Source organism: Macaca nemestrina, chromosome 8, assembly GCF_043159975.1.
Source record: "Macaca nemestrina isolate mMacNem1 chromosome 8, mMacNem.hap1, whole genome shotgun sequence".
NCBI classification, from domain to species: Eukaryota; Metazoa; Chordata; class Mammalia; order Primates; family Cercopithecidae; genus Macaca; species Macaca nemestrina.
Window position 1 is genome coordinate 24,617,163 of NC_092132.1, and position 23,574 is coordinate 24,640,736.

Genomic DNA, 23,574 nt, shown 5'->3' on the forward strand with positions numbered 1-23,574 from the left:
GAACAGCTGAATGAAACACTGCGCATACATCTTAGAAGAGTTCACCAACGTGAAAGGTGGAGAACTTATGCTGTACCCTCAACTGTAGGAGGAAGCTCAGCAAGCAGTCCTGAGCTGAGACAGGGATGCTCAGGTGCCATCCTGTGACTCGATCTTTTTGCTTCCCGTAAGAAATAAATCATAAATAAATCGCCTCAGACAAATCTGATGCTTTCAGTTGCTTACATCCTCCAGAACAGGCGAGCCAGTCTCCTGCCTCAGTAACTTATCCCTGAGTCATTCTGGGTTGGTACACTTTTACTGATATTTCATGAAAATCCTTTTTATTGCTTTTTGAATCAATGGAACACAACATCCAAGATAATCAAGAAAGTCTTTTTGAAAGGCACAACTTTCCACCTCAAATTTTTTTTTTTTTTTTTTGAGACGGAGTCTCGCTCTGTCACCCAGTCTGGAGCGTAGTGGCGGGATCTCAGCTCACTGCAAGCGCCGCCTCCCGGGTTCACGCCATTCTCCTGCCTCAGCCTCCCGAGTAGCTGGGACTACAGGCGCCCGCCACCTCGCCCGGCTAGTTTTTTGTATTTTTTAGTAGAGACGGGGTTTCATTATGTTAGCCAGGATGGTCTCGATCTCCTGACCTCGTGATCCGCCCGTCTCGGCCTCCCAAAGTGCTGGGATTACAGGCTTGAGCCACCGCGGCCGGCCTCTCAAAATGGTTTTACTTAAGCCAGGGGCCATAAGGTGGCAGGCAGTGCTTTGCTTGGCTGTCAGAGGAATTGACTTTTCTTTTTAAGTTGAACGTCTTTGCTTCTGTTCTCCTGTTTTCATGGGCCCTATTATTTCCTACAGTTGTTCATCCAGACCATTCACATGTGTATTCTACCTGCCCATCCCCTATGGATTAAACTTTTACTCTCTCAACTTTGTTTATAAAACACAATATTTACATGGCTATTTCTGTATGCCTTACACATACCCTACCTCAATACTGACCCTGGAATACTTTGGAGAATAGAGTTGAAGGCTTTGCGTATCACATACCGTCTTTACGGCATACTCCACCTCCTTCTCCCCACTTTCTCCTCTTCCTTCTCTATTTCTCCTTCTTCTCCTTATTTTTCTTTTTTACAACCTTTAAAAATGTAAAAACTATTCTTAGCATGTAGGTCCTACAAAACTAGGCCAAGAGCTGAATTGGCTATAGTTTGCTGACCACTGATACAGAGAAATGAAAGTTGAGAAGACACTTAGATTCATGTTTTAAAAAATTAGGAGGAGGTAAAATACCATACTTCTTGGGTGTTTGTGTGTGTGTGTGTGTGTTTGTTTTGAGAGGGAGTCTGGCTCTGTCACCCAGGCGGGAGTGCAGTGGCGTGATCTCAGCTCACTGCAACCTCTGCCTCCCAAGTTCAAGCAATTCTCCCACCTCAACCCCCCCGAGTAGCTGGGACTACAGGGGCTCGCCACTGGACCCAGCTAATTTTGTATTTTTAGTAGAGACAGGGTTTCGCCATGTTGGCCGGTCTGGTCTTGAACTCCCAACCCCAGGTGATTTGCCCACCTCGGCCTCCCACAGTGCTGGGATTACAGGTGTGAGCCACCACAACTGGCCACAAAACACTATACTTCTAACCACATATATCTGAGTCTGAATTCACAGAACATGAATCAAAGTTGCCTAGAAATGCTTAAAACAAAGAAAGAAAATCAATGACTAGTTGCCATGAAGACTTAGTAAACCTGGACATGAATCTCTGATATGATCATGTGAGGTTAATGTTTCATCCAAAAGGAAGAGAGCTGTATAAAGTAGAAGTGGATACATCGGACACCAAGAAGATGCATCCTTCTATGCAAACTCACTGCCTGACATTAGGGTGTGGACGGGACTGATGTGATGTTATCGTGCTAGTGATTAAAATCGCGGGCTGTGGGATCAAATCCTTGCTCAACCACTGGCTAGCTGGGATGTAACCAGTCTTAAGCTCTCTGGGCTTCAGTTTCCACATCTGTGAAATGACTGTCATCACTGTAACCACTTCCTAGTGGTTGTGTGCTGTTGAGAAGATTAAAAATGCTTGATACGTTTGGGTAATAGAATGTGTTAAAGTTTTTTCTTTTTCTTTTTCAATTTTATGTGCTGTAAAAAAAAATAATAAAAAGTGATTTAAAAAAAAAAGAAGAAAAGAACTGTGTTTGGATGTGCCTACAGGCCGCCCATCATTCTCCCTTCCGGACAAAGTCTAAATCAGTTTTTCCATTTGGGCCCGAGCTTCCTATTTGCTGCTATGGAGACTGTTGTGGAATGCCTGGAGCTGCTTAACATAAGGCTTAATTACCTATGGCCTGTGAGCCAGTTCCAGTTCCCCACCTCTTTTTTCTTTATTTGCCTGGGAGTTAGGCTGTGTTGATTGTTTGCTGTAACTGTAGATGTCAGAAGCTAAAATTTCTTCTGGCGCCCTCTTTTCTTCTACCTCAAGTGCTTAAAATATGCCTGACAGATGGAAATGCTCCGTAAATATTAGTTATTATTATTGTGATTACTCTTTTTGTTTTACTGCAAAATCAATGAAAGGAAATTGATAATTTTCTTCTGAGAGATCATATTCTAGAAGAAAGATGCCATGGTGATGGAGGATCTGAACCTGGATGCTTCATTCTATATAAAATATAACATGTACCAAGTTCTTGACTGTGTCAGCTTCATGGCTCAGAAGGTGGAGGAAGTGATGAGGGCAGCAGCTGCTATGGACCATCTTGTCTTCAGCCGGATACATAAGAGGTGCATCACTTTTCTTCCAGCTGTCCTCCCGTCACTAAAATTAAAGAATCTAAGTATCCACCCTCTGGCAAAAACAGATCATGGAAAAGAAGCACGTAACTGCTTTCCTACTCAATTTCTCTTAGGGCCATTGACTGATTTCCCCTGGGTATAGATGGGTTACTCCAAGAACATGGGGTCATGTATGGCTGTGTCATTTTTAATCATGCCAGCTCTGACTCTTCCATTAAGTTTGTAATTTGAATATGCCACATGGTATTTATGATCCTCCTCTTCCTCACCAATAAAATGGGAGTAATAGCGACACTTCCCCACCTGGGCAGAAGGGTTAAAAATGTAAAGAAGAGTTAAAAAGCACTCCCCAAGCCCAAGTGCTTTGTAAATATTTAATACTTACTGAGTAGTTAAGGTAAATGTCAGGAGAGTGTGGAGCCCACCATGAATCTTTTTGTTATGACAGCTCTTTAGATGTGTTTAATTCCCCAGTCCAAACACAGGGAACCCTGAACTTTTCTGACCACTTCCTCTTGTCTTATTTTCCTGCTTCTCCTATGCCCAAATATTTCCCATCTACCATTAAATGACAGTTCATTCGAATTCCTCTACAAAAGATACTTTTAGTTTATTAGGATCCTTGATGGGCTGCTCTCCACTTTGAGTTCCTAAATGCTTGTACAGAAAAACTTAGGTTTCTTGGGAAATTCCCTTTCTGGACAAAAACACCTCTTTGTATTTGAAGAGGACTGAATGCCATTGTCTGAGAACAACCCCCATTGTTGGAAGTCCTCGCTTCTCATTAGCTAGCTCATTTCCACAGAAAGGCTCAAATAATTTTCTTTCAACTTCACAACCCTACTGGGCCCTTGAAACTAAGCAGATTTTATACTGTTCCCCTGATGAAGGTTTGCTGGTTGATAGGAGGGGTCTAGGTAAATTGAGTATAAATAAATGGGTGAAAAAAAAAAGCCTTTTAAATAATGCATTGGGGTTTTTCCAGAGTAACTCTGTTTTCTCTTGAAATTACTAGAGTTTTTCAGTAAACATTTGCCTGGATACATTTTCACAGAGGAGTTTGCCACATTCTGAGGACCTCATTGGCTCCCACTGTTCATTGCTATGCCCATCTCACACCCACTTCAGCTGTCAAACAGAAGAACAATTCTTATTAATAGTGATTTGCTTTGCAGTTTTAGTTTATTTCTAAATTGCAGACATGGTTAATGACTGAAGTTGTTTTAGTGACTGTTTATTGGAACAGAGCAGAGAATAGATTCAGGAATTCTTGAGGCTGCCATGTGTATGGTGAAAAATAGAAATAAAAACCATGCCATTTCGCTTAGAAAGAAAAATCCCCAGAAACCTTAATGGTGATACATGCAATCTGAGGTTAGATAGCTTATATTTGTATTGTGCTTTGCAATTTTCTTAGGACTTTTTTGTCTTCTCAGCTTTAAAGTACTGGTTTTGAGGTTTTTGGTTGATGACCTCCAGTAATAGCTGTAGAAGATAGAGCTAGGATGGATGATTGTGAGTTATAGGGAGGAACATTGTTACATTAGGAAGGAAGGAAGGAAGGAAGGAAGGAAGGAAGGAAGGAAGGAAGGAAGGAAGGAAGGAAGGAAGGGAGGGAGGGAGGGAGGGAGGGAGGGAGGGAGGATGGGAGGGAGGGAAAAGTTCAATCACTCAGCCTCTCTAAGACTTGCTTTCCTTTTATAAAACATGAAGATAATAATAATTCTTATCCTATCTGTCCCATAAGGTCTTGGATTACCTGCAGTAGACTCCACATTAAAGTATTGCTTCATCCAAAGAATACTTTAGAAGTTTTAGTGGGTGTTATTGCTTACATTATTATGACTCAGGAAAAGTTTATGTCTTCATCTGTTCAAGATGTCCTAACAAAATATCATAAACTGTGTAGCTTATGTACAACAGAAGTTTGTTTCTCATGATTCTGGAGGCCGTGAAGTCCAAGGCAGATTTGGTGTCTGGTGAGGGCCCACTTACAGTTTATAGAAGGTGTCTTCTTGCTGTGTCTCATAGAAGGGGGAAGCACTCTCTCTCAGGCCTCTTTTATAACAGTACTAATCTCATTCATGAGGGTTCTGTCCCTATGACCTAGTCAACTCTCAAAGGCCTCCTTTTCTACTACTATCACCCTGGGAGTTAGGATTTCAATATATGAATTTGGGGAGGACACAAACATTCAGACCATAGCAGTTGGTCCACTCAAGATTGTTTCATTCACTGGTCTACTGTGCTATAAAGTTCCCACTTTGGGAAGATAACACACGAACTCTATAGCATTTATGGACATATCAACTGGATTGGCTCAGCCACTTATGTATTGCCTTCTTAGGAGACCTAATAAAAGTGAAAAACAGGATTATATATTATGACAATTGAAAGGGGTGGATAAAAGCTCTGAATTGGAGGATAACAGAAAAGAAATGAGGATTGCATTGCAAGGTAGGTGGAGAGTATGCTGAAGCCAGACTTGACCAAGACATACCTTGACATAGCTGGCCCCAGGTTTGCCCTCGGCCATACAAATCAATAGCTGCTGTGTTCTCCTAAGTGACTTCTGAACTCTAATCTCTGCATATTGCTTGTGATTAGATCTTTCTGAGCTTGTTTTGGTTTTCATTTTCTTCTGTCAAAAATTGCTAGTTCATAAGATATGTCAGAGTTGTACACAGATTGCTTTTCTTTCCTCTCTTAGAAAATGCCAATAGAAGGAACATACGCTACGCAGTCATGAGATTTCTTTGAACTGAGAACAAATATCTAGCTGTCTATCACTTCTTTGGTGCTTCATAGTTGACAAAGTTATTTTTCATGCTGTATATAATTTATTTAGTGCATTAACTCTGAAGTAGGTAACCCCAGTATTTTTAGGAAAATGAAGGTAATACATACCTACCTTGCAAGGTTGAGAGGATTAAATGAGACATTTGTAAGCAACTTTTCACAGCCCCCTGGCACAGAGAAAAGTCTTATTTTTAATACCCATATTTTATGGATGAAGAAACAAATTCAAAGGATGTGTGATATGTTCAAGGTCACAGAACAAGTTGAAGATGGATCTATCACTTGGACTGCCGCTCCACCGTGCTAACATCATGTTGATGAACAGTCAAACAATTTGATACTTAAGTTTAAATTCCATGTTTCAAATTGTTGAGAAAGAAAGTGAGAGAAAGAAGGAAAGAGAGAGACAGAGATGGAGAGAGAGGAGTTTAAGAACATTGATGGGCTAAGACACAGGTAAGACATGTTGAATACCTCACCCGGGGTGATTAGGATATCACGTAAAAATGATGTGTGCCCGTGGCTCAGGTGTGGTTATGTAATCGAAAGGGCTGTGGGAATGAAATGCATTTAATTTTCCTCCAGCTCCCTGCTTCTAAGGCTTCAGTGTTTGAGTTCTGCCACACCAGCCTTTGCATATTAATAGATGCTTGGCTATCCCTGGGGAGCTCAGGGTGAGGGAGAGGTCCTCTGCAATAAAATCCAAGCTGATTCAGTTGAAGGTATTTGTGAAGCCTTTTTTATATCTACTTTGCTTCTAGACCTCCCAGCATACATCACGGAAATGTTATTTCCAGCAACTGAAGCTTTGATCTCCAGCAATACCAGCTCTTGATAGAATTCGGCAGTAAGAAGGTTTATGGTCATTGGCTCCTTGTTATTCTTTTTGGCCTCCTTGCCATACTTTTAGTTCTCTTCACTGATATCTGCCAGTTGCAGAGACTTATCTAAGGTCTCTTCAGAGTATCAACTTTTGTCCTGGGCCTTAGCTATTGTATCTCCAATTTTCCATGATTCACCAGTTGAGGGGTAAATGGTTAGGCTTTGTGTCCCCACCCAAATCTCATCTTGAATGGTAATCCCCATAATCCCCACATGTCAAAGGAGAGGCCAGGTAGAGGTAATTGAATCATGGGGACAGTTTCCCCCATGCTGTTTTCATGATAGTGAGTGAGTTCTCACCAGATCTGATGGTTTTTATGAGAGTCTCTTCCCATTGTCACTCAGCACTTCTCCTTCCTGCCGCCTTGTGAAGAAGGTGCCTTGCTTCCCCTTTGCCTTCCACCATGATTGAAAATTTCCTGAAGCCTCTCCAACCATGCTGAACTGTGAGTCAATTAAACCTCTTTCTTTTATAAATGACCCAGTCTTGGGGAGTTCTTTATAGCAGTATGAAAACAGACTAATAGAAGGGGATACTTTCAAAAGAACATAGTTTACAGTAAAAATACTTGGCGAACTATTGTGAGTCACCCATGGAGCTGCTTGAACCAACCTCTTCCTGCCTCCTGCCTGTTCTTCCTCCTTCTTCGGAGAATCCAAAGATGGCTCATTCGTTCCCTGGTGTGTTAGTTTGCCAAGGCTACCAAAAAAAAAAAAATGCCACAGTCTGTGTGACTTGACCAGCAGACATTTATTTTCTCATGGTTCTGGAGGCTAGAAGTCTAAGGTCAAGATCTGGTTTCTTCTGTGGTCTCTCTCCTTGGCTATAGATGGCTGCCTTCTTCCTGTGTCTTCACATGGCCTTTCTCTGTGCACATGTAACCTTGGTGTTTCTTTTATGTGTGTCCTAATAACCCCTTATAATAAGGAAACCAACCACTCAGATTAGGGACCACCCTAATGACCTCGTTTTAACTTAATCACCTCTTTAAAGAGGCTGTCTATCTCCAAATACAGTTCAGTTCCATGGTCCTCGGGGTTAGGGCTTCAACATATAAATTTTGTAAGAGGTAGCAGAGTTCAGCCCATAACATCTCATCACCTTGCTCCCTTCATGTCTTGCTGCCTCCCTTTTCGGTTTCTTTGGTGTCTTGTTTTCCATTCTTCTGGTCTTATAAGGCTCCAGGGTCCCCTTATGGAAGTCCCTTGTGTCATCCTCCAAGCCACTCTCCTACTCTCCTGCAAAAATTTGCTGACATTCAAGCTGTCTTTGGGGTTTGTGTAAACTTTGTGGCATTGACCTTGGGTTGTCACATGGCCATAGCCTCATCTGCTGACTTGGGCTGCAGCCCTCTTCCACCAGAGCAACGACGCTTTTCTGAAGACACAAAATGGACAGACTTGTATTCTCTTTCTTTAATGCCCCTAAGTAGTTTGACTGCTTTTCCTGACTCATTATTTCTATTTTATGTCCTCTCCCTCTTAGAACTTCACAAGTTCTTTTATGGGCTGGTTTGAAAAACAGTCGAGATGTGTTCACTTCCAAAGCTTTCTTATCCACTTATAGCCAGTCATCCTTTAACCATCTGGACCCTCTCAGAAATCTCTAGGCTGGAGGGCTCTTTTTCCTCTCAAGACTTTGCAGACAGTTAAAAGGCAGCCATCATCCGGTTTGGTGCAGGCCACATGACCTAGATGCCGCAATTATGCTCTCTTTCTGGAGGAGACTCCAACAACCTGTGTTTCAGCATGCATCGTAGGGCTTCATCCTTCTGGTTCGGGGGTAAATCCGAGGTTGAACCCTAGAATTGCCACTTAATTGTTCAATAACCCAGGAGCATTATTTTCATCGGTCTTAGACTCTTCATCTATAAAATGGTGATAATGACACCTACTTCTTAGTCTTGCTGTCAGACATGAAGTAAGGTGGCATAAAGCCTGGCACATAGCAAACATTCAATAAATGTTAGCTTTCATGACCATTTTGCAAATAAAATTTTTTTTTTTTTTTTGAGACAGAATCTCGATCTGTCCCTCAGACTGGAGTGCAATGCTACAATCTCGGCTCACTGCAACCTCTGCCTCCCGGGTTCAAGCGATTCTCTTGCCTCAGCCTCCTGAGTAGCTGGGATTATAGGTGCCCACCACTGTGCCTGGCTACAATTTTTTGTATTTTTAGTAGAGACAGGGTTTCATACTATGGGCCAGGCTGGTCTCAAACTCCTCAAACTCAAACCTCCCACCTCAGCCTCCCAAAGTGCTGGGATTACAGGCATGAACCACCATGCCAGGCCTGCAAATAAAACTTTGTAACAGGCTGGAACTTCTTCGGTTATAAGCTTTCCTTCTCCTGTTTGTGCTCCTTTATTATTTGTATTAAACAAAGTATTTATTGAATATCTGTTATGTTCTAAGTACTGCATTAAGTTCTTTACATTTGTTGATCTTATTTAATTCCTCACAATAAGCCTTAAGGTTGATACTGTTACTAACAGAACTTTACAATCCTGGGAATATAGCCTTGAACAAGACAGATATTATACACTCCTGTCAGATCTTACATTACAGTGAGAAACTCAGATGTTAAACTAATAATTACAATACAATAATTATAGCAGCCTACTCTTCCTTGAGGCAGTACCTACTTCCCTCTAGTTATTACTGGATCTTGGAGTTTAAGTAGAGTTTGCCTTACTATTGCTAAGCACTCCATGTTGTGAAATTATATAATAATCAACTTTTCGCATTCCTTAGGAGTCTTATCAATGAAAACCTTGAAATCTTAGAGATGGAAAGAAATGGAAGGGATATGGTTGTTTGTATTTGTTAAGTCAGAGCTAATTATTTGTAATTACCTCATAAGCAGGAGATGCATATTCATGTTTTGTTCCTTCTTTTAGAAGGGACCAAATAGTTTGGAAATCTCAGACAACATCCTGATGAAAGGCAGTTGAAGAAAGAGAAATATTACTTGGTTGGCTTAATGGGAGTTTGGAAAAGATCTATTGCTTGGAGTTCTAGAATCACTGAGCCTGGGCCCTGTAATTCCACAGAGCAGTGTGCTGATCATAAAACCAATGTTGTATGGAAGAAAATGACACAGATGCCTATGCGTGGACCACTAACTGCCGGCCAAGGATACCTTTCGGCGCCCTCAATTAAAAACCACAGCCAGATTTTTAACATGGATAGACCTTCTTATTCATACAAAGTGAAACCTCAAGTGTGATGACTCACTCTAGGAAGAGGAAAGAAACAGACTACTCAATGCTTTTGAAATAAATTATTGTAATATTTTTACCATTTTGTGAGTGTTTGTTAGAAAGGCTTTTGTCTACCTCATACTTGGCATATACATGATTTGTACTCCCAGTCAGGGCCTGTTGAATGAAATTAGTTTCCTTTATCAATCATCCCTATGATGTCTGTTACATGGACTGGCATTCTGGATACTATCTAATAGTAACAGTTCTAATGAACATGCTCTAATAACATTGCTCCTTTCAACAGATGTGTTTTACCCCAAAGTATAAATTCCTTAAAGCATAGACAGGCAGAGTTGGCTCATGCCTGTTATTTAGCCTATCATGTCCTTTCTTGTATTTCTTTCATTTTATTTATTTATTTATTTTAATTTTAATTTTTTTTTTTTTGAGATGGTGTCTCATTCTGTCACCCAGGCTGAGCTGGAGTGCAGCAGCATGATCTCAGCTCACTGCAACCTCCGCCTCCCGGGTTCAAATGATTCTCCTGCCTCAGCTTCCCAAGTAGCTGGGATTACAGGCATGCGCCAACATGCCCAGCTAATTTTTTGTATTTTTAGTAGAGACAGGTTTTCCCTATGTTGGCCAGGCTGGTCTTAAACTCCTGGTCTCAAGTGATTCACCTACCTTGGTCTCCCAAAGTCTATCATGCCCTTTCTATTGAGTAGCCTGCAAGTGTCTCAAATAAATATTTGTTAACTACTTATAGAATATTTCTTTGTTCAAAATAGAAACGATTAACTCTTAACTGAAGGAAATGATATAATTATCTGAAGAACAGAAGGGAAACCTTTCACGCTTAAGAAGGCAGAACCCACATCCTCAGAGTGAGGTTTCTGCTTTTCTGGTTAAACATGAGTATTAACTGGAAAAGTCTACTTTAAAGCATCAGCTCTGGTAGGTACAGCTAACATCATTTTGGACACCTTCGCTTTTTTTAAATCATGAACTGTAATGCTGTCTTCCTCTTGATGGTTCAACATTACAGAAATGAGTAGAGTTAACCTACAAGTTGTAGGAAGCCATTTGATGACAGAAAGACACTTGAAAAAGTAGCTGATTTACCCACAAGTCATATCAGCACTTTGAAGAAACAAACACTGCCACAGTACCCTGTTAAAAGTGTCAGTCATAAAGCTCTTTACAAAGGTATTGTGCCTCCAACTTTTAATTTTCATACCCTCATGGAGAGATAAGCATTTTCAAAAGAGCCCAATTGCCTTATAGGGCTTTCAAAGGAAGCTTCAGTTTTGAAACACTGCTCACTGCTTCTACATTCCTCCCATTTTCGTGAAATAAAATTGGCATACTAGTCCCCTTTGCAGAAGTTATACAGCATTTGGGAATACTGAATGTTTTCTGTTGAAGTTCATCTTAGAGAACTTAAAAATTCAACAAGTCATAATCATAACCCAGAATTAAGCCCATGGTATACAGCAACAGCTGGGGTCTGGGTGATAGAGAGGAATGAGTTCTGCCATAGACATCTGCAGGTTTGGCTTCTGGGTCTGGGTCTGGTACTTACTTGCTAGGTGATTCAGGGCCAGTCTTCTCTCAATGAGCCCCAGTTTCCTGCCCCTGCCATGTAAAATGAGCCTGATATCTACATGATCACCAAGCTCTTTTCCTGCACTGACATCCTATGACTCCTGGAAAGGCAGGGGAGCTCACTTTTTCTAATGAAATATTAAGCAATCAGGACTAGACGCCTTGGAAGTCATCTCTTCAAGCCCAGTCCTCGCAGGCTTTCATCAGCTGGCCCAGAGAGGTGATACTGTTCCTATTGATCCTGTTTCTAATGTTTCGCCATTGACTAGCTTTCACATCGTTCACTCTCTCTGAGTCTGAAAGTAAAGAGCTGCTGCCCCTTTCTACAGAACGTGTGTGTTTCCTGTATATTGTGGTTGTACACTGTCCTTGCTCTGACTTGTGAAAAGAAAAAAAAGAGAGAGCTAAGCATTCTTTTTCTTTTCTTTCTTCTTGAGCAAGCTGAAATAGGCAGGGTATAATTTCACTTGGGTTTATAAAATGGCAGTTTATTTATTTAACTGAGAAATACCTGTACTTTTTCTTCTTAGTTATTATTTATTTGTTTAATTTTTTATTACTATATTTTTTTGAGACAAAGTCTCACTCTGTTGCCCAGGCTGGAGTGCCGTAGTGCAATCTTGGCTCACTGCAACCTCTGCCTTCCAGATTCAAGCAATTCTCCTGCCTCAGCCTCCCGAGTAGCTGGAATTACAGGTGCCCACCACCACACCCGGCTAATTTTTATATTTTTAGTAGAGACCAGGATTTCACCATGTTGGCCACGGTGGTCTCAAACTCCTGACCTCAACTGATCTGCCTGTCTCGGCCTCCCAAAGTGCTGGGATTACAGGCGTGAGTCACTGCGCCCGGCCGCTATTATTTATTAAGCAAACCCATGGTAGGCACTGTGCTAAACTCTTTCTCTCTAAAGATATAATATTTAAAAGGTTTAAATCACCATGAAAAATAGGTGTTGTTCAAAAATATTAAGTGACTTGCTTATGGTTACTAAGTGATGGACCTGAGATTCCGATTCATCCCAAAGATCCTAATCGCAACATGTTTAAATTATTTTGAAGAGACATAAGAAGGTGTAATGCTTCCATTTGTAAAACAGTTTGTTGTAAAATCAAACTCATTTTGAGGTATGTTTTAAGCTTACCACTTGAATATTTAAATTTCATTAGAACTGGGCCTGGTGCAGTGGTGGATCACCTGAGGTCCAGGAGTTCAATACCCAGCCTGGCCAACATAGCGAAACTTTACTAAAAGTACGAAATACTCTACAAAATTACTAAAAATACAAAAATTAGCCAGGCATGGTGGTGTGCACCTGTAATCCCAGCTAATCGGGAGGCTGAGACAGGAGAATCACTTGAACCCAGGAGGCTAAGGTGGCAGTGAGTTGAGATTGAGCCACTGCATTTCAGCCTAGGTGACAGAGCAAGACTCTGTCTCAAAACACAATAAGAATAAAAATAAATAAATAAATAAATAAATAAATAAATAAATAAATAAATAAAATTTCATTAGAACTGTTCCTGGCATAGAATAGGTGGGTACTTAATTTGGTTGAACAGATACTTGGATTTATAAAAATGCGATTTATGTGCGGGACATCACTAAGGGGTTGTTGGCAGAATTAGCAGTGCATCTGTTGTATGTTGAGTGAGACAACTGCTTTTGCAGGCTCTGTGTTTGCAGTTGACCTGATGCCACAGTCATGTGCATGGTGGCTGTAGGGGCAGTGGTTCTGGTAAAGTCTTGGGACACACTCTGTCCTTAAAATTCACACTCTGTCCTTAAAAATACATTAGTGAAAAGACTGCATCTAACAAACTGAATGTCCCTTTTGACATGTTTTTCAGTGGCATCACTATCCTGTGAGGTTGGTGGTAAATTAGGCATAGTCCCTGTTCTGCTGTATCAGCCGCTCTGAAAGCAACAGGACTCTCATTTTGGGCTCTTAGACAAACTTGGATTCATATAGGCAGAGCATAGAGCTATTAATCAAAATTGATAGCAATTGTAATTAGAGCTACATAGGGAAATATTATTTTTAAGGTTAATTTTGAATAATCAATGCATACATGGAATAGAGAATTCAACAAGTACCAAAACTCTCACCCTCAACCCTCACTTCCATTCACCCAGTCTCTTCCAGAAGATTTCAGAGATATCTAGACATATACAAGCACATATATATTCATACATTATTTTTTCTCACAAAGAGTAATAACATATTTGAACAATTCTGTACATTGCTTGGAAAATAAGATTTTCTTTAAAGAGTGTCCAGCACATAGAGACCAGTTAATAAATATTTTGTCAAAACCACAGTGAAATACCATCTCACATCAGTCAGAATGGCTATTATTAAAAAGTCAGGCCAGGTGTGGTGGCTCATGTCTATAATCCCAGCACTTTGAGAGACCAAGGTGGGCGGATTACTTGAGACCAGAAGTTAGAGACCAACCTGGGCAACATGACTGTAGAAACCACGTCTCTAAAACAAAGTACAAAAATTAGCCGGGTCTAATGGGCTTGTGTCTGAAGTCCCAGCTACTTGTAAGGCTGAGGTGGGAGGATCACTTGAGCCCAGGAGGCAGAGGTTGCAGTGAGGCAAGATAGCACCAGTGCACTCCAGCCTGGGGACAGGGTGAGACCCCATTTGAAAAAAAAAAAAGGATCAGTAAACAACAGATGCTGGAGAGGCTGTGGAGAAAAGGTAACATTTATACACTGTTTGTGGGAATGTAAATTAGTTCAGGTGCTGTGAAAAGTAGTTTGGAGATTTTTTAAATAACTTAAAACAGAACTACCATTTGACCCAGCAGTCCCACTACTAGGTATATCTCCAACAGAAAACAAAATGTTCTACCAAAAAGGCACATGCACTCATATGTTCATTGCAGCATTATTCAATAGCTAACATATGGAATCAACCTAGGTGCCCATGGATGGTGGACAGGATAAAGAAAATGTGGTGCATATACATCATGGAATACTATGCAGTCGTAAAAAAAAATGAAATCATGTCCTTTGCAGCAACATGGATGCAGCTGGAGGCCATTATCCTAAGTGAATTAATGCAGGAACAGAAAACCAAATGCTGCATGTTCTCACTTACAAGACTTATAAGCGGGAGCTAAATATTGGGTGCTTTTGGACATAAAGATGGCAACAATAGACAATGGGGACTACTAGCCATGGGAGGGAGGGAGTGGGGACAAGGGTATGCTCAGTACCTGGGTGACAGGATCATTTATATCCCAAACCTCAGCATCACACAATATACCCAGGTAACAAGCCTGCCTGTGTACCCCCTGAATATAAAACAAATGTTGAAAGAGGAGAAAAAATAATAAATATTTTGTTTTGTTTAAAAAATAATTCACGGCTGCACACAGTGGCTCATGCCTGTAATCCCAGCACTTTGGAAGGCTGAAGTGGGCAGATGGCTTGAGCTCAGAAGTTCAAAACCAGCCCAGGCAACATGGTGAAACCCCATCTCTACCAAAAATATACCCCTATAGTCCCAGCTACTCAGAAGGCTGGGGTGGAAGAATCACTTGAGCCTGGGAGGTGGAGGTTGCAGTAAGCCAAGACTATGCCACTGCACTCCAGCCTGGACGACAGAGCAAAACCCTATCTCAGAAAAAGAGAAAAAATAATAAATTAAAGAAAAATAAAAAATAATTCACAAAAGCAACATGCAAGAGGGAAAGGGTGGGAGAAGGAATATCTGCATAGTAATACCATACCACAGTTACACTCAGAAACACTCGCCTAGGAAGCCAGGGTTCTAATCTTTCATGAATTCTTCTGGTCTAGAAGGAAGCTATATGGTATAGCAAAAAAACCATAGGGCTTGGAGTCAAACTCACACAGAATGTGTTCCATATTTATTAGCCCAGCAGTCAATGAACTGAAAATTCTCACAGGGAACCACACAGCCTGGTGCTGGGCACATGGTAGATTTTACACAGCAATGATAAAAGCTTCTGCTCTTTCATGAATCTTATCTACAGTCGTTTGGCTCAATTTCAACTTGGGTCTTGTTGCAATAGTCTATGTATGATGAAAAAAACACCTGGTGGTAGTTCTCCTCTTCTCTGAAAGCAATGGCTAGCATTTATGGAGTATTACTATTGCCAGGCACCGTACGAAGCACTGTGCCAATGTGATCACATTTAATACTCATCACGACCCTACAAGGTAGTAACTATTCTTGCTATTATCTTTAGACAAGAAACTGAAGAGAAACATAAGATAACTTACTCACTGTTTCCTCAGGTAAACAGACTCTCAGCTGGCTGACCCCAACGTGCCTGCTCCTCACAGTCCTTGCCTGCCTCTTGTCTGCATCAAATGGTCTTATTCTCCGTAGACATAACCCTTGGACACCCCAGAAGAGAAACGGAGTTGTTACCACCTCAGCTCAGTTCTGGCACACACCCCCAAAGCTGGAGGCAGCTTTTTAATGTATTACAACTACAAAGCACAGGACAAGGCAGCCTTTGACCCCACATGTCAGAGATCCCATATTATTCTTTTCTGTGTTGGCCAGCCGGCAAGAGTTTTTATTGAGGTGCATTTTCTGGCTTCTCTTACTTCTGCCTCCCAACCAAACTATCCCTGAGAACATCCTTGCCTTCTAGTCGCTTGCCATCACAGCAGGCTTCCTATAATTCCTGCAGCGTAATGCAAAAAGAAAGGGGGGAAAAGTGTTGACTGAGATTCCTGGCAAACATTATTTAAGCTGAAGAAGAGCACTGCAGATTGACTATTAGACACTATTAGACGATTAGTGCTGGTAATGCCAGGATGCTTTCTTGTCAGCATTCCAGTCTGAGATTTTTATGACTGTTTAATTACCAACACTCTCCCCCATTGCCAGGATGTGCCTCTCCAAAACCCTACTGGAAGTTCAGTGTCGATTACAACCAGCTACATGCACTTCCTACATTGCAGATCTTTAATAGCTTGCTTTATTCTGGGGCACTAGCAGAAATCATCCAGATAATGGCTCCAAATTTCCCTTTTAAATCTTGTATTTTTTCCCATGTACCATGAAAATAGAACTGTTTTCTTTCTGCTGAAGAGTAATTTTCCTGGTAATGATATTTAAGAAGGAGTCTATTTCAAAATGTCCACATTCATCTTACATGTTATCTGGAGATTCATTCGTGATTTTGTTTAGCCATTTGAATAATTGTGGGAATTACATATTTGATGTCAATGTTGAAAGAGGAGTTTAATCTACAGAGGGTGAGTTTGTCAAGAAAATGGCATTGCTACAGAAATAGGCGGTTGTTTTATAGAGAAACAAATTGAATCCTTATCCCAAAAACAGTATACTCATCAGTCAACAATGTCTCTGACAATGTCTAGGAAACTAGAGAAGACAATCTTAGTGCTAAAATAATATTCAGGTTTTTAAATGGTAGCTAACGATTTTTTAGAAATCTATGTGTACAAAAATAGATTTTTCAAAACTGAATAAACATAGTTCTTAAACAATGATGAGCAAAATAGTTTTGCTTATACGGCACCAGCAAATGGGGAAAACTTTAGTTCTTGTTGAATACATGGGAGAAACAGAAATCCTCATTGAGGCGGGAAGGGAGAGAGGCAGTCATTTCAATATATCGAGCCCTGAACACCCAGCCTTACCTCCCACATGGTTATCTGTCAGATTGATCAGATTGGTTTGTATAAAGTCAACAGGCGCGGTGGCTCACGCCTGTAATCCCTGCACTTTGGGAGGCCGAGGTGGGCGGATCACGAGGTCAGGAGATCGAGACCATCCTGGCTAACACGGTGAAACCCCGTCTCTACTAAAATACAAAAATCTAGCCGGGCGCGGTGGCAGGTGCCTGTAGTCCCAGCTACTCGGGAGGCTGAGGCAGGAGAATGGCGCGAACCCGGGAGGCGGAGCTTGCAGTGAGCCGAGATCGCCACTGCACTCCAGCCTGGGCGACAGAGTGAAGACTCCGCCTCAAAAAAAAAAAAAAAAAGTCAACAGTGATAACTTTATGTTTATGGTGGCAGTGTTCTAATTTATTATCAGTACTAATGATAATTATCAACTTCATACAGTTTGTAATGATATTGAGAAATTTTCGAATAGCAACTCTTAAGAAAGCTCTCCTGTCTGGGGAGATGAAGGAGCTGCCTTAAGATAAGAATACAGACTAGACAGTATCTTAAAAGTCCTTTTGGCCCTGTGTTATGATGATGAATATTGTGTATGGTGGAACTTTTCCACGGGCATAATTTAATCTGTCCTTTCTCTGTTGTAGATACTGCTGCTACCAACTCATTTCCTTCAATCCTCTTTTATTAGGTTGGTGCAAAATTAATTGTGGATTTGCCATTACTTTCAAAAACAAAAACAAAAGTGGCTTCCAAAGCTCAAATCTCACAGTAGATTAGAGCTTTGTACACAACATTGTGAGCTAATTTGAAGCTGAAGCTTTAAAACTTGGTGCTTCCTTTCCATCAAATTACTCGAAGTTTAGGTTCCCCTAAAAGCAGAGTCTATTTGAGACAAGGACCTAGGTACAGGTAGTTGATTTCAGAGATGATCTCAAGAAGTGGAATGAAGGGCCGAGAGATTGATACAGGGAAGAATGGAGAGTCCTTAAAGAATGAATACTGAGCTGGTTACCACTTTGGGCAACTGGGGAGGAATCTGACTGGGGATAATTTGAGGAATTATTCAGAATGCACTTAAAATAATGATACCCCCCACCTCCCATAAGTTTGAAGGCTGGAGCATTATCCAACAACCCCTCACCCCTCCTCTCTCCACTTACCTCCTCCTTCCCAGCCTCACATTAACTCCTCCATACTTGGCCGAGTGGGTTCTGCAGTTTTGCAGAAAGTTCTGAAGCTGAGGAGCCTTAAGACAGGAAGTCCTCACTGGTTAAAGGAACTGCTCATCACATCTGCCATTAAAATCAGATGTGGTTCAAGTCAGGAGTAGTCAAAGACTTGGGCCATGGAATCCCATTAGCAGCTGCCACATTTTTTAATTGCTTGTACTCCCCTGCCCTGCATCTCCACCTCCCAGCCCACTTCCCTCCTGCTCACACTCTGCCTTGTGCTTTTCACCCACAGTCTTCCATGGCCCCTGTAAGTCAGCTTGCCTCTCTCCTCATTCCCAGCTCCCTCTCCCTCCTGCATGCCTAGTTCAACTGTGCGATTCTGCCACCCTGGCTTTTCTTCCTTCCTCTCGAGCTAAAATCATCTTTGTTTAGGAGCCTCATCTTTCTTATCTGGCTTTCCATTTCATTAAAACAACAAAAACAAACATAGTTTCCAAAGCTCAAATCTTACATTAGATTAGAGATTTGTACACAACACTGTGAGCTAATTTGCAGCTGAATCTTTAAAATCTGGTGCTTCCTTTCCATCAAATTACTCAAACCTTCTTCCCCACTCCATGTTCCCTAAAAGGGAATCTCAACTAAAAATAGCTTTCAGTGTTTGAAAGCAGTAATGCGGTGTGGGCTGAGGAGCTCAACTTGTGCATGCGTGGAGAGAACTTTATTCTGAGAGTCTCAGGAGACACATATCCCTTACCTGGCAGGTGACACAAGATGAAGGGACTCTGTGTTCTCTTGCAGCACTGAAGTCATGTAATGGAACTAATTAAAGCAGGCAGGCCTGGGCCCATGGCTGTCACTCATCTCAAAGCCCAGACTTTGTCAGAGTGTACAAGAGCTCTGACTGGCCATATTACCCATGTGTTGGGCAGGGTCCCCTGAAACAGGGCTCCTTTGCAGAGTACCCAGGTTGAACCTATAGCAAAAAGGCTGGCACACCTCCAAAGCCTTCTGCTGTCTTCCATGGGTTTCCTCTGTAGCTTCAGAGACCGAAAAGATCTTGGCAGAGCCTGAAGTAATCTTTTTCTTTCATGGAGAATAAGCCTGAGTTTCAGACCCTCTAGCTCTAACTCCATTAAACATGCCTCTCTTGAGTTCGCAACACATTGTCTTTGCTTCAGTTGCATTGCTAATTGCGATGTAGTATAGTTCATCTTCAAATGTCTGCTGCCTTCCCCACTAGACTGGAAACACCCTGTGGCAGGAGCCATTTCCTAGCAATAACAATAGCTGCCATTTACTGGACATTCAGTATGTGCTAGGTATTGTCTTAGGGTTCTAAACATATTTCATGTTCTTTATGGTAGTATTGCTGGGCAGATATTATCATCCTCTTTTGTAAATCAGAAAATTTGAGAGAGGTCAAATATGCCCAGGGATATACAGCTTTTCAAGGACATAAGAGGAACTTGGGCCCAGCCGTCTATCTATCTGAGCCAGTGCAACTAACTGGTGAGCTGTACAGCCCCCTCACTGCTTCAGTATATGTGTCTCCTGGTCAAGAAACCAACTAGGAGTGAATGAAGGGATATACAGAGTGGGCTTAGCAAACTCAGCAAACTCTAGGCTCATCTCACACATTTATTTACTTTGTCCATTTGGAAATAATGCCAATCACACTCATCCATCTACACTGAAGAAATGCCACGTTTTTTGCCTTCTAAAAATAACTTTAATTGGCTTTTTGTATAGTTCGTAGCACTGGAGTATTGACTTTTAGTCTTTTCTAAGTATAAATCATATGTAGTATATATATGTATGTATGAATATGCAATATATATATATGTCATATATAGCTCCTTTGAACCTGCTTTGTTCATATAGCAACAACATAACACCATGAGTATTCTCCCTATTAAAGTATCATTGCTGCAACATAGTCGGAACAAGTGTTGTGACTGGATAATCAGATTGGAAGGGAATTTTGAGGTCATTACCCAGCTTTATCTAAACTAATGGTCTCCAATGGAACAGAACAGAGGCCTCAGAAATAATACCACATATCTACAACCATCTGATCTTTGACAAACCTGACAAAAACAAGAAATGGGGAAAGGATTCCCTATTTCATAAATGGTGCTGGGAAAACTGGCTAGCCATTTGTAGAAAGCTGAAACTGGATCCCTTCCTTACACTTTATACAAAAAGTAATTCAAGATGGATTAGAGACTTAAATGTTAGACCTAAAACCAAAAAAACCATAGAAGAAAACCTAGGCAATACCATTCAGGACGTAGATGTGGGCAAGAACTTCATGACTAAAACACCAAAAGCAATGGCAACAAAAGCCAAAATTGACAGATGGGATCTAATTAAACTAAAGAGCTTCTGCACAGCAAAAGAAACTGCCATCAGGGTGAACAGGCAATCTACAGAATGGGAGAAAATTTTGCAATCTACCCATCTGACAAAGGGCTAATATCCAGAATCTATAGAGAACTTTAACAAATTTACAAGAAAAAAATCAAACAACCCCATCAAAAGGTGGGCAAAGGATATGAACAGACACTTCTCAAAAGAAGACATTTATGCAGCCAACAGACGTATGAAAAAATGCTCATTATCACTGGTCATCAGAGAAATGCAAATCAAAACCACAATGAGATACCATCTCATACCAGTTAGAATGGCAATCATTAAAAAGTCAGGAAACAACAGGTGCTGGAGAGGATGTGGAGAAATAGGAACACTTTTACACTGTTAGTGGGACCGTAAACGAGTTCAACCATTGTGGAAGACAGTGTGGTGATTCCTCAAGGATCTAGAGCTAGAAATACCATTTGACCCAGCAATCCCATTACTGGGTATATGCCCAAAGGATTATAAATCATGCTACTATAAAGACACATGGGCACGGATGTTTATTGTGGCACTATTCACAGTAGCAAAGACTTGGAACCAACCCAAATGTCCATCAGTGATAGACTGGATTAAGAAAATGTGGCACATATACACCATGGAATACTATGCAGCCATAAAAAGGATGATATCCATGCAGGGACGTGGATGAAGCTGGAAACCATCATTCTCAGCAAACTATCACAAGGACAGGAAACCAAACACCGCATGTTCTCACTCATAAGTGGGAATTTAACAATGAAAACACTTGGTCACAGGGTGGGGAACATCACACACCAGGACCTGTCATGGGGTGGGGGACGTGGGGAGGGATAGCACTGGGAGAAATACCTTATGTAAATGATGGGTTGATGGGTGCAGCGGGCCAGCATGGCACATGTATACCTATGTAATGAGCCTGCACGTTGTGCACATGTACCCTAGAACTTAAAGTATAATAAATAAATAAATAAATAAATAAATAAATAAATAAATAATTTAAAAATGAAAAAAAATAAATGAATGGTCTCAAAGTTATTTTTAACTATGACTCATTTTTTTCCTCAGGAAATCTATATAAAACATCAATAGGTAGCATAAATAAAAACTGGAATTATGGTTATATTTATATGAATTTATTTTGTAAGTACAGCTTTGTCACATTTACTCATTAAAAAGCCAGCCAATTAGAGTAATAAGGCTCGTTCAACCAGGCAGCAATGTTTAATTGGAAGTTAAGGTTGACATCTGAGGTTTTATGTAAGCCTCAGTATCTTGTCTTCATTGCATAGGAGTTGGGGGGTCATGGTCCACACAGGTATTTGTAACATCATCGTTTAACAGATGCCCCTGGAATTAGCTAAATACAGGTTACAGGAGAAGCCTGATTTCAAGTCTGCACAAAAATGAGTTAACCTTGTAGCAGCATCCAAACTTTGGTGTTCCAGCATATCCAAGTTTTATATAAGACACATTTAAATGCACAGGTGCCACTTTTTCTTACCATTTTTTAAATAGTCAAAAGTAAATTCTCATTAAAAAGTGAAATCTTACACAAATATGTGTATAATCCCTTAAAGCGCACTTTATAGAAGTCTAGGATTCCCTGACACCCTAGGGTTTTCTGAAATTCAGCTAGGAAATCACTGATTTAGCTTTCCCTAAAAGTCTAACACATTAATAAAAGCTGCAAAAGAAGGAGGCTACCTAGGCTGCCTCAGGAATACACCCAAGTATTTAAATCCCCTAATGATGGTCAGAAAATTCCTTCTCATGCCTGACTTAAGTTTCCTAAGCTGGTGCCTAAGCTTAGCATAGTATATAGAAGGCTCTTTGAAAAGACTTGTTGACTGACAGATGGAGGCTCCTGTGGAAGGGTAAGGTAGGTGATTGGCCACTCTTCTTCTCACCAAATAACTATGATCTAGTCTCCCACTCACTCCTGACTTGGTACTGTGATTACCACGATTAGGCAGCATCATTTTCTGATTAGCCCAACATCCTGCCAAAACAGTAATGACTTCTTCAAGTCACCTCTGCATAGAAAACATTTGGCTTGATACATTTTTACAGTGTGGGTTTGCAAAAGGTATTGATCAATGTCTTCATAGCACTTATGTGAAGCTCTAATACTTCTCGTCAAAACTCAGTATAGGATAGAGGTCATTGCACTGGGTCAGGCAGAAAGGAAAAGTCAGTAATTCGAGTTGTCCACCTGAGCCAGTAATTGAATGTTCAATAGTTGTCTGGGGAGCTGGATTCATTTGCAGCAGATAAAAACAGGAGACGGTAGGCAGATCTGAGGCATACGGAAAAGACCCAGTTATCAGAATAGGGTCACGGGGCCCGAGAGTCAGGAGGACTTGATACTCACTGGCCATGCATTGTGCTGATGGCACATAAATCTATCCTTTCTGGCCCACATGAGACTCATGTGAGAACAGGGAGGATACTGGGCCCTCAGATAGGGGCCAAGGAGGGAGCTGGAGGGAGAGGAGAGCCTCACTGTCTGGGGTGCCAGAGAAGGTCTAATATGCTCAGGATTGGGCTGCCCCAAAGTACATATGGGAATTTTCTCCACAGTCTTATGATATAGGTTATTTATGTTGGATAGTGAGCTTTTCCTCATCTTGCTACCAGCCCCTTTGCCCTAACCCATGTACTTACTGCATCACCGATCACGGGAAGGTTTGATGGCTATCCAGGCATTTAAGAGAATTTGGAAGCTGTGCTCTAATCCTGGAAGGAAGTATAAAATTTTAATTGAACTATGTAGACAGTTTGAAATCATTTTACAAATAGGAGGGCAAGGCTTTTTGAGCCTTGTCCGCCATTCATGTAAGTGGAATTCTTCATGAGAGACAGAAAGGTTAGGCTCATTCCATGGCATGAGGAATGATGTGAGCAAAGGTGAAATCTGGGAGAGTAAGTGTAGTGAGTAGAGCAGACACCAGCACACTATGTTGGCTTTTCTGTCTTCCCTGTCTCTCTTTCCCTACATCCTGGTTTGTGCTTCCTGGATTCACCTCTCAAATAAACCTCCAGCACTCACGTCCTTGTCTTGGGTTCTGCTTTT

At 41.1% G+C, this 23,574-nt stretch overlaps 1 protein-coding gene and 1 long non-coding RNA gene across 3 annotated transcripts in view; both read left to right on the plus strand.

Annotated features, from left to right (window-relative positions):
* The window catches only part of LOC139355762 (uncharacterized), a 77,145-nt gene extending 60,023 nt beyond the window's left edge, over nt 1–17,122 (plus strand). Inside the window, exon 2 of the long non-coding RNA XR_011606784.1 lies at nt 5,844–17,122. This is a non-coding gene — a long non-coding RNA (uncharacterized lncRNA). The remainder of the gene's footprint in view (nt 1–5,843) is intronic.
* LOC105468517 (syntrophin beta 1) overlaps nt 1–23,574 on the plus strand; it is a 275,913-nt gene that overhangs the window by 67,709 nt on the left and 184,630 nt on the right. The window lies entirely within an intron of this gene.